The sequence below is a fragment of the Zingiber officinale genome, chromosome 10B (assembly GCF_018446385.1).
Source record: "Zingiber officinale cultivar Zhangliang chromosome 10B, Zo_v1.1, whole genome shotgun sequence".
NCBI classification, from domain to species: Eukaryota; Viridiplantae; Streptophyta; class Magnoliopsida; order Zingiberales; family Zingiberaceae; genus Zingiber; species Zingiber officinale.
The window spans coordinates 5,668,045-5,680,505 of record NC_056005.1 but is presented as its reverse complement, the minus strand read 5'-3'; positions in this window follow the sequence as shown (position 1 = coordinate 5,680,505).

The window sequence follows — 12,461 nt, the reverse complement described above, 5'->3', positions numbered from 1 at the left end:
TTTAGTTCATCTACCATGCTTACATTTATGTTGTCATGCTTATGTCACTGCTTATGCTTATGTTCATTGTATGTAGGTTAGGAGGTCCTAAGATACCTTTGATGTGGTTTTCCTTAGTACATTAGATTATGGACGCTAACTAATGCATGTACAAGGTAGAGAACATGCTATAGAATTATTCTAAGTTCGAGGACGAACTTTTTATAAGATATGGGGAATTGTAATGACTCAAATTTCCTCAATTAGAGTCCTAAAAGTAATTTAAAAATATTTAAAAATACTATAGAAATATTCTAGGGATTTTTAGAAATTTTTAGAGTATTTTTATGTAATTTTTGGAGGTCGTTTGATATTTTTACTAAACGAAGGAAGTTTCGACAAAAAAATGTCCAAGCCGAGAATTGAACCCACGACCTTTGGTTCGGTCAAAACCTAGCTGACCAGGTGGGCAAATGGATTTTCTGTTTAGAAAAGGCAGCGAATTTATTTAAGATAGTTAACAGAATATTGGATTATAAAAGGGATAAGTTGATGTTGGATTTGTCTGTTTAGAAAAGGTAGCGAATTTATTTAAGATAGTTAACAGAATATTATAAAAAGGATAAATTGATATTAGATTTGTCTGTTTAGAAAATATAGCGAATTTATTTAAGGAGTTAACAGAAATATTAAGTTATAAAAAGGGATAAGTTGATGCTCTGTTTTCCCGTGACTTAAACCATTCTCTCCTTCTCTTCTGCGTACGATGGCGGAGCCCGGGCAGAAAACGAAAGGGAGTTAGGGCATCGTCTCCGGCGGCCGGCCAAGGTCCTAGAAGCCCTTTTTGTTCGGTTGTGAGTCCAAGAATCAAGGTAAGTGTTTCTCACCTACAGTAGGAGTAGTTTCGGACCTTTGTTCTTCTTGAATTCGAAGCATGAGAAGCGCTTATAGTGCAGATTTTTAATTAAGCCTATAGTGCAGATTTTAATTAAGCTTATAGTGCAGATTTTTATGTATGCTTATAGTGCAGATTTTAATTAAGCTTGTAATGCAGATTTTTAATTAAGCCTATAGTGCAGATTTTAATTAAGCTTGTAGTGCAGATTTTTAATTAAGCCTATAGTGCATATTTTAATTAAGCTTATAGTGCAGATTTTTATGTAGGCTTATAGTGCAGATTTTAATTAAGCTTATAATGTAGATTTTTATGCAAGCTTATAGTGCAGATTTTAATTAAGCTTATAGTGCATATTTTAATTAAGCCTATAGTGCAGATTTTTAATTAAGCTTATAGTGCAGATTTTTAATTAAGCTTATAGTACAGAATTTTGATTAAGCTTATAGTGCAGAATTTTGATTAAGTTTGCAGGCAGATTTGATTAAGCTTGTATGCAGATTTAGTTTTAGTGCAGTTCAATAAGCATTTCAGTACAATTCTATTAAGTATTTCCATGCAATTCTGTTAAGCATTTCAGTGCAGAGTTAATAAGTATTTTAGTGCAGTTTTGTATGAGACATCTTTTTAATAGAGGTATTAACAAGTATAAGCAAGATAAAGAAAAGAAAGAAAAAGGCCAAGGCCTTAAGTAGATCCCAAAGTCAAGACTTTAGGGATTTTGACACACAAGGTACTTGTTAAAATGCCAAGGCATTTAAAGAAGAAATAATTAAGATAATAAAGTATTTTACTTTTTAAGAGGCTAGTACCCAACTTACGAGGTTGTCGTTAAACAAATCCAGGTGTCCAATTCCGAGGTCTTGGCCCTGGTAGACCGAGGTCTACTCTTTTAGGATTGGTGGCTCGCTACCTCAACCTATTAGGGAACGCACATAAGATGGTACTACGCCTGGGCCCAAGAAGAAAGTTGATTATTATTTTGAAGTATTATAAGTATAAGTTTTTGAACAAGTAAAGCAATTTTTACATAAGTATAAAGTACTAAAGAATAAGTTTTAAACAAGTGAATTAAAGAATAAGTTTAGAACAGATGAATTAAGTTTCACTTTGTTTTAAAATCAGCAAGCCGAGTTTTCTTTTATGCTAGTATGTTATTTAGATTAGCTTACTGTTCTTTGCTATTTTCTAAGCATGAGTAGCTTTACATGTTTAGCAATTCAGCATGTCTTGTTCTTTTATTAGTAGATGAGTATGAGTAGTATTTCTTTCTGAGCATTCAGTTTTAGACTTCTTCCAGTTACATGCATATTCGAGTTTTGTGAGTTAGATAGCGCTTATCAAGCAATTTTGCTTATAGTTGCATTTTCCTCTTACTGCAGATACAGGAAAAGAAAAGTTATAGCAAAGGAAGGCGACAAGGAGGTGCGGATGGATGTGTGATGCCTGGACTATAGAAGCCTTGGGACCTAGCATAAGGATTTATTAAGATTGCCATTTATTAAGAATGTATTAGATGAGTCATTTAGTTTTCCGTTGCTAGTTAATTTCATTTTTAGAGAGTTTATGTATTGATCTTTACATGTGAACAACTCTAATTAAGTAAAGTTAGTAGTCCAGTAGCACTCCGCCCTCGCAGACTAGTAGTGAGGAGGGTGGGGTGTTACATTTTTCACAAATAAAAATTTATTGTATATATTGGTGGTGTAATCGACTTTCAAAATTTTGATGTTTGTTTAACACTATATTTAATAGAGTCTAGCCAGGTCAAGATTGATCGGATGATTAACAAGAATGAAAAGTCTATCGAGTGACTAGTCCTAACTACGGTTAAGTAAGGGAAGCCCTAATTGTGATTATAAGGCAAGGGAAGTCCTAACCGCAACTATATAAGTAAAATATTGACAAATTGTGGAAACTAGGTATGAAGATTCGGTAGGTCTGGAGGACTCAATATCGAATTCTTGGCGGGTTGATCCGATGTTTAGTCCTGGTGAATGAAGCCAGGTGGTGAAAATCTTATGGGGAGGTAACCCTAGGTCCTGGTGAGTGAAGTGAAGTGGTGAAAACCCTCGAGAGAGGTAATCCTAGGTCCTGGTGAGTGAAGTGAAGTGGTGAAAACCCTCGAGGGAGGTAATCCTAGGTCCTGGTGAGTGAAGCTAGGCGGTGAAAACCCTAGAGGGAGGTAACCTTAGGTAACGAGAAGTCTTGGAGGAGTGAACTCCAAGCAAGGTTGATTGAAAAGTTTTCGATCAACTATGTGTGGTCGACTGGACTGGTAGATCTTGGTAAACCCAAGTTTAGTTTTACCATAGTATTTTGTATTACTATTATTATTGTTGACTAATTTAGTATTGCAGGAAAAGTTTTAGTAGATCAGACAATCAAACACTGACAGGTAAGTTGAGATAAGCAACTGGAGTGAAGCGACGGGGAGGTCAAGTCTCGCGAAGGGACAAACTCTAAGTCATAGATCTAATTGAAGAAACCAAGAAGTTTCCAAGTTGAGATCAAGACAGGTTTATTGTCTTTTATTACTCATGCATCATTATACTACTGTGCTAACTTTGTGTTACATAGATATTTTTTATACTGTAGAACTAATTCTATTTTGCATAATTCTAAGGGATTGGTCGACCGAACATGAGATTCAGTCAACTAAACCTAGATGATGTGGCAGGGTTCAGATCACGCAGAGCAAACTTAGAAGTCAGGTTGATCGGTTGATTGAACTTAGGGAGCAGTCGACTGAACATTCGATCAAACATTTAATGCAATTTATGATTGAATCTGGTAAAGAAGAAATTCAGGCTGATAGGTTGACTGAACCTAGGTATCAGTTGATTGAACATTAAATGTAATTAATGAGGTGAAGATCGAATCTCGATGAAGAAGGAAGGATGCATGATCAGTCGATCGAAGACTTTTTCGTTCAACCGAATGCTACTTATAAAAGTACACCTCGAGCTTTGAGCCAACAACGACTTTTGTGTAATCCGACAAATCTTCATTTGATATCTTCATTGTCGGTATATTTATTTTCAGCTTGCATAATCCTTTGTAAATTTCATTGTATGAATTACCTCTTTTCCGAAGATTTTTGAAAGAAGAATTTTAGTGAATTGTCCAAGGGTGCGATTAAGGATCGCGGGTCTTAGAGTAGGAGTCTATATAGGCTCCGCATCATGTAACCAGCTGTGTCTCTATGTGTATTGTTTTTAATTTTGCTGCTATACATTGATTTTGTCTTAATACGAAAAAGAAATTATTTTTAACGAGCGATATTCATCCCCTCTATCGCTAGTCCGATCCTTTACATATATATATATCCTGTACAATCCAATATGATAACAAATTATTAAATTCACGATCTTCACATTTCAAGTCACATTCACAATACAACATATGATATTCTCATTTTAATTTACAATAGGCAAAAACAAGTATAATATTTACATTTTATTACCAAATATATTCCCATTTACACTACAAAATGTACAACCAACAAATTCGCTACCCAAAACATATACAAGTTTAGCCTCATGCTTTCTATCCCACATATAGCGTAATCCAATCAACCTACATGTTTCTCTAACCATGTGGTTTCCTGATTCATCTCTTTTTTTTGTAATGTATCTTCATCATTTACAATTGCTAGGTTTTCATTAAAAGACTAGTGTGCCAAAAGTTCCTTTAATACCTCTTCTTTTCCATCTATTGGTTCATCTTCATTCTTCTCTGGGTTCTGTTTCATAAGTTAACAAAATCATTGCTGACATAAAAAAGTTGAAACAAAGATGTACAAGGATGCTACTCTTAGCGATGATCATGCAATCTAATCAATCTTCCAAAAAGATGAAAAAAAAAAGTATAGCTTATGGATCTTGTATACTAATAAAACCAAATTGAGCACACAACATAAACACGAGGTAAAAATAAGAAATGAGCACCTTCATTGAAAAAGATGTAAAATATTTGCAATTAACATCTAGAATGCCTACAACCCGATACAATTTAAACGATCTGCCCCCTTGAACCAAAAGAACTACAAATTACCCTATAGTTTTAAAACAAAATGATAGCAAAAAGGATTAACAAAAACATTCATACTTGAAAACTAACATCGTCATTTGCATTTAAAATTCTCTCTAGTTATTATTTGGATTTGACGGTGAGGACAATCTACATGTATTATCTTCCGCAGTTGATGGAGTACTAACTTGTTTCTGTATAATATTTACGAACAAAGATGTCATCTAAAAAATAAATTAATTTTCTATTATATAAATTTAAATAAGTGTCTCACATTAAAAATGAGAAATGGTATTTTACCTATGCTGGAAATAATCGGATCCTTGAGAGCCCCTAGCATTTCTAGACATCATATTTATCATTACCCGTATAAAATTTAGGACTTGATCATTCTCTTGAATTTGTTTTTTCGTCTGCTTTATTTCTATCTGGCGTTGTGCTTCTAATAACTCCATCTCTTTAATTTTTTCTGTCATTTCCCAAATTTGTCTATCAACTCTAAATCAGATTGGGAATCTTGCTAGTACATTGAGTTGAGTCTATGTTGTTTGGGAATACTTGGGTAGACAATGCAGTAGCTCCTAAACATCAAGCATATATAATAATTATTAAAAAATTAAATGAATTTATAAGTAAAATATTATCAAAATGCCTCCTCATGGACTTTTCCTGCAAGCTCATTCAAACTTGTTAGATAACAATTAATCTTAACTTTGAATCCTTTACCATAATCAAAACCCAGGTTCGATCAGTCTGGTACTTCCCACACCAACAATCTCCCCCTTTTTGATTATGACAACAAAATTCAAAGTTAAGTAAAACACATCAAAAACTAATACAATAATAAAGTGCATAAATACAATTTAAGAATTTGTAGCATAAATGCAATTAATTGCAATTTAAAGGAATACAATATTTAGAGCAACTTTTTATAGCTCCCCTTAATCATTCAACTTTAGAATTTTCTGATTCTCTCCCCCTTTGCCATATATCAAAAAGAAATTGATAAGTAGAGAGAAGATTATGTTAAAATATGCTATTTAACTTTAAGCTCCCCCTGAAGGGTAACACTTAAAAACTTAGCTTAAGTTTTGAATTGTCTTATCTTCTTCAAAAACTTAGTTAAATTTTATCTTTAAAAAAAGTTAGCTTTTTTCAAAAAAAAACTTAGCTTTTTCCAAAAAAAAAAACTTACCTAAATTTTAGCTTTGAAAATGACTTAGCCTTTTCCAAAAAAAACTTAGCTTTGAAAAATAATTACTTTTAAAAAAAAGAGAAAAATTTAGCGTTAAAAGGAATTTTGATAAACACTTAGGTTTGAAAAAGATTTTCTTGCAAAAATACTTAGCTAGGAAGATGATTCTTTAAAAAGAAATTTTATTAAATACTTAGGTTTATCAAAAGTTAGTTAGTATTTAAGTATCTTGAAAAAAAATGATAAAAACTTAGTTTTAAAAAAACATAGTTAAGTGAAAAGTATTTGAACCTACTTTTTCAAAAAAAAAAAAAAAAATTTAAAACTGAATTTATTTTTAAAACAAACAGTTTAACATTAAAAAAATACTTTAATTTACTTTCACTCTCCCTTAGTTAATGCTAAAATTCTTTAAAGTCCTAAGATCCAAGCATAAGAAACAATATATTTTCAAACTTAAACATCTACTTTTAAACAAATGTCTAACCTTTAGGTACTAGCTATTTACCATGAGGTAGTAGCTTTCACTTGGTTAGTCAAATTAAGTAAGTATTCCAGTTAATTTGACTAAGCATGGATAACTTAACTTGATTAATTTAATTTTGGTATTTATTGCCCAGACTTATGATGATGCACAGACATAAGCATTTGGAAGTTCAGGCAGTACCCTATGCATCTCACACCACTCTATGTATTTTTCACACACAAGCAAGGTAAACCTAGTTTGCTTGTGAGATGCTCTAGCTGAGACCTAGGGGAACATGCTTTCTAGGGGCAGATACCTAAGCTAAGTCCAATCTTTTAAAAATCTAATAAAATTGGAATTTTAAAAATATTTTCCTAGAATTTTTAAAACCAAGGTAAAAATATAACTTTTGAAATAGTAATAGTAAAGAGGAAAATTTTGAAAGTAAACACATCCCTATTTGTCTTCTAAGTACACTGAACTCAAGTTCAGGTAGGGGTTTTGTGAAAATGTTATCTAGGTTTGACTTGGACTCAACATAGTTAAGTACAATGCCACCTTTAGCTACATGATCTCTTACAAAGTGATGTTTTATTTCTATGTGTTTAGTCCTTGAGTGGTGAATTGGATTTTTGATTAAGTTAATTAAACTTATATTATAAATTGAATTTTTTATATTTTAATATTCTAATTGAAAGCCCTTTAAGGTATGTATCATCCATAATAGTTGAGATGCACATTCCCCCATAGCTATGTACTCTACTTCAGTAGTGGATAAAGCAACACAGTATTGCTTTCTGCTTGACCAACTTACTAGGCACTAACCTAGAAATTGGCAGTTTTCACTTGTACTTTTTCTATCTAGTTTACACCCAGCATAGTCTAAGTCAGAATAGCCAACTAGGTCAAATGTGCTAGTCCTAGGGTATCAAAGTCCTACATTTAGGGTTCCCTTAATATATCTAAGTATTCTTTTAATATTTGTTAGGTGTGATTCTTTTGCACAAGATTGGTACCTAGCACGCATACCTACTACAAACATAATATCAGGTTGACATGCAATTAGGTATAGTAGACTCCCTATAGCACTTCAATAGTATTTTAAGTCTACTGGTTTTCTTTCTAAATCAGAGTCGATTTTAACATTAGTTGTCATTGAGGTATTTATATTTTTAGAATTTTTTATGCCAAACTTGTTAATTATTTCCTTAGCATATTTTGTTTGAAAAATATATATTCCATCTTTGGTTTGTTTAATTTGTAAGCCTAAGAAAAAGTTAAGTTCTCCTGCTAAGCTCATTTCAAATTCACTTTCCATTAATTTAGAAAAATCTTTTAAAATCTTAGTATTGGTTGAGCCAAAAATTATGTCATCTATATAAATTTGAGTTATAAAGATATCTTTTTCTAAGATTTTAACAAATAAAGTTTGATCTATATGTCCTTGGTTAAACCCTTTGGATATTAGATAAGTTGATAGACATTCATACCAAGCCCTAGGTGCTTGTTTTAGTCCATATAGGGCTTTCTTTAACCTAAAGACATGGTTTGGGTGGTTCAAGTCCTCAAATCCTGGGGGTTAACTTACATACACCTCTTCCTTGATGAACCCATTTAAGAATACAGATTTTACATCCATTTGGTATAACTTGAATCCTTTATGTGTTGCATAGGCCAACAACATCCTTATAGATTCAAGTCTGGCTATGGGTGCATAGGTTTCATCATAATCTAATCCTTCTACTTAACTGAACCCTTTTGATACTAGCCTAGCTTTTTTTCTTACTATTTCGCCCTTGTTATCTAATTTATTTCTAAATACCCACTTAGTGTCAATTATGGATTAATTTATGAGTTTAGGTACTAGTGTTAGGACCAAAAGTAGCTAGAGGGGGGGGGGTGAATAGCTCGTCGCGTTCTCTCGGTGCTCGGCGTTGCTTGGCGTTGCTTGTTTCTTCAAGAATATGCAGCGGAAAATACAGAAACAAATGCAACAACGCTAACACGGTTGGTTTACTTGGTATCCACCTCACAAGAGGTGACTAGTCCAAGGATCCACACCACGCACGCACCCTCCACTATGAAAACACTCCTTTTCGGTAATTACCGAGGGCGGAGAAGCCCTACAAGACTCTCAGTACAAGAAGAAAGGAAAGGGAAACAAAATACAAGCGCAAAGCTTACAATGAGTACAGAAAACCCTAACCCTAGCTTCTCTTCTTGCCTTTGATCCGCCTCTTGACTTGGAAAGCTTCCAAGATCCTTCAAGAACTGGCGACGCTGTGGAGGAGTAGGCGATGAATCTGGAATGAATCGGTAAAATTCTACCGCAGCCATCGAACGCCTGCAGCTATAAACGATGTCAACGGTCGGATCCCGATCGATTCGAATGTTCCCGATCGATTCGAATGTTCCCAATCGATCGGGGAGGCTTTGGATCGATCCACGGATCGATCCAGAGCGCCTCTGTGCTCTGGAAACGCGCCTGGATCGATCCACGGATCGATCCAGCGCTTATCGCGCGAAGTAGCCGTCTGATCGATGGGATAGGTCTGGATCGATCCACGGATCGATCCAGAGTCTGGATCGATCCACTGATCGATCCAGAGCCTGGATCGATCCACTGATCGATCCAGCACTTGGTTTTTGTCCAAAACCAAGTCCTAAACCTCCCAAACCAACATCCGGTCAACCTTGACCTGTTGGTATGTCATGCCTAGCATCTAGTCACTCCCTTGACCGCTTAGCTCGACTCCTACCTGTCCAGGCAATCCCTCACCCACTTGGACTTTTCTCTGCAAGTATCCGGTCACTCCCTTTGACCTACTTGGACTTTTCTTTCATGCCAAGTATCCAGTCAATCCTTTGATCTACTTGACTTCCACCTGATGTCCGATCATCCTTGATCCATCCGGATTTTCCCTTGCCCTCACCATGGCTTTCACCTAGCTTCACTCACTAGGGTTTTCCATCCGCCTACTCACTAGGACTTTCACCTAGCTTCACTCACTAGGGTTTTCACCTGCCTAGCTTCACCACTAGGACTTTCACCGGCTTCACTCACCAGATTTCCATCCGCCTAGCTTCACTCACTAGGACTTCCTTCACCTGGCTTCACTCACCGGGACTTTCATTTTGCCTAACATCCCGGTTAGGACTGATCAAGTATCCAGTCAACCTTGACCTACTTGACTCTTCTTCAATCAATATCTTATTGTCAAACATCTAAACCCAAACCAAGACTCACCTTGGGGGATATTGCACCAACAATCTCCCCTTTTGATGTTTGACAATACCACAATAACACTTACAATCCCATATGTAAGTTAGGCTAATCTCATAGCCTCCTTCTTCATGCCACTAGGTAATGAAAGCATAAATTAAGCTCTTCATTCTCCCCTAAGAGGGCAAACTCCCTCTAGGTAATGAAAGCCTAACTTACTCCCTTTCATGAGTCCTTTCATTCTCCCCTATGAGCTTCCCATAGGTAATGAAGGACTAAGCTTAACCATACATTCTCCCCTATTGGCACACATCAACCCATCGTTGGACACACATCAACCTATGCTCCAGTGCAGGCACACTTCAACAAATCCATTTGTTGAAGACTCTCCCCGAAGAGTTGCTCATCGTTGTTCACAACATCACTCGTTGTAACGATAATGAAGGTCTCATACCCTTCATTTATCCTTAACTTCTCCTCAATGTAGACAACAACCCACCCTAGCGCATTATCACCCACACGAGTGACCACTTGAAATAATGAGAATATCCACTCCCCATTTCTCCCCATTTCAAGTTTAAATGCTCAACCTTGAGCAAGTTCACAACAGAAGGTTAACCACCTTCCAAGGTTCATGAAAAAATAATTTTCATGTCTTTAAAGAGTCCCTCCCCCTAAAGACATGGTGGTAACTTCTGTCATTGCACCAACAATGACTTGGAATCCCTAAACCATTAGGAAACCCAAATTTTGAAGTTTTGAGGTTCAAATATTCAAAATTTGAAACAACCTCAACCTAAACTTCTACTTAGTCTTCGTTAACCAATCCATCCTTGTTTTCAACATGAAAACACCCTTTGTATGTATACAAATGTATTTAAGGGGTTTGGAATGGTTACCTAGACTAAAATAGGTTCAAAGATGCTGAAATCAGGCCTTCCCAGCCAAAATCAGCAACTTGGATCGATTGGAGTTGGGTTCCAATCGATTGAACCTTTCTGAATCGATCCACGGATCGATTCAGACTCCCTGGATCGATCGGCTGATCGATCCAGCGAGCTTCTGCTCGCGGGAATCGATCCACAGATCGATTCAGGAACTCCAATCGATCCATGGATCGATCGGAGCTCTGATAGTTGCTGAAATTCTATTTCAGTCAACTTCAGAAACCCCTAGAAAATTCTACAAAAATCCAAAAATTATGAAATTTCGTGTAGACATTATTTAGGGCATACTTAATCATGGAAAAATAGCTTTCTATGAAAATACATCATATTTTCAAAGATTGACACAAACTTGAAAACTTGCAAAAACTTTAGTGTTTTTCTTCAAGTTTGTGTCTAACTATTCAATGGTGATTACTATCAAAAGATAGCCTTCACCAAGGTTTTCCAAAAACATTTTAAAAACATTTTCAAAACCAATATCCCATCATGTTCCTTGGGCATAATGCACATGACTTGTACATTAGCTTTCCCAATGATGGGAAAACACATAACTATGTGTTTTGATGAACCTAAAACTCAAAAGAATGCACTAAATCAACATCTTGAGTTTTGTTCATCATCCTAACATCTCACTTGTATCTAATGTGCACTAAAACACATATAAGTCACCTTGTAGTCTTTGTGAGATGTAGATTTTGGTTTTGCCCTAATCTAGGGATCATGCATATCTATCTAGGCATTTTAGAGATATTAGACATCCACTTAGGATGTCACTTGTTAATAAGTGTTGTTAAATGTCATTTGTCCTTAATTACAAGGAATTAAACTAATGCATGATAATGTTATGGCATACATCAAAATAAAATAACTTTCAAAAGAAAGATTCCTATAACTACATGATGTATGAATGTCATGACATGGTATTTTTGAGTTTTTCATAATAAAACATGAATGCAAAAATAGACATGATGTCATGGCATATGATGGGCAAACAATCATGGCAAGATTTAGCATAAATAAAATATACTTAGATTACCTATCTAAGTATCCTTAACCACTTAGCTAAATCACAAAGTATAACCCTAGATCGCCCAATTTCCTTAAGAAAATGTCAAAACCCAACTTGACATTTCTTTAATCTCTTGAATTAATTATGCCAATTAGAAATTTAAAATATTCCTCAAGTTGGCATATTCCATTTTCCCTCAAGAGTGAGCACCTTTAAATTTAGGCCCGGATCGCCTTAAATTTCCTAAGAACATACCAAAATCCCAACTTGGTAGTTCTTATGGTTTTCCCAATTTGTGCCATTTTAAGATAAAATCAATTTTTCCACCAATAGACACATTTTACTCTTTCAAGGAGTAAACACTAAGTCTGTTTCATTTTCAAAAGTTAACCAAAACCTTGAAAATGCTCCTTGAGTGTCAATTTCCTCAAAGTTGGGTTAACTACCCTTCTAATCGGAGTTGACACTCTCTAACCCATTTATGGGGTAGAGAAAATGCTCCTAGGAACCCAACACCTATTGGTGCTCCTTGGATGCTCTAGGTATTCACTAGGGATAACTTCCCTAGATACCTTCCTAGTGACCTTGTTTGACTTCTTAGAAGCCTTGGTCACATTTTCTAGGTCAACTCTAGGGATAGCCTCCCTTGTGACCTTGTTAGTGACTTTATTGGACTTCATAGAAGTCTTAGTCACATTAATTGCAAAAATACTCT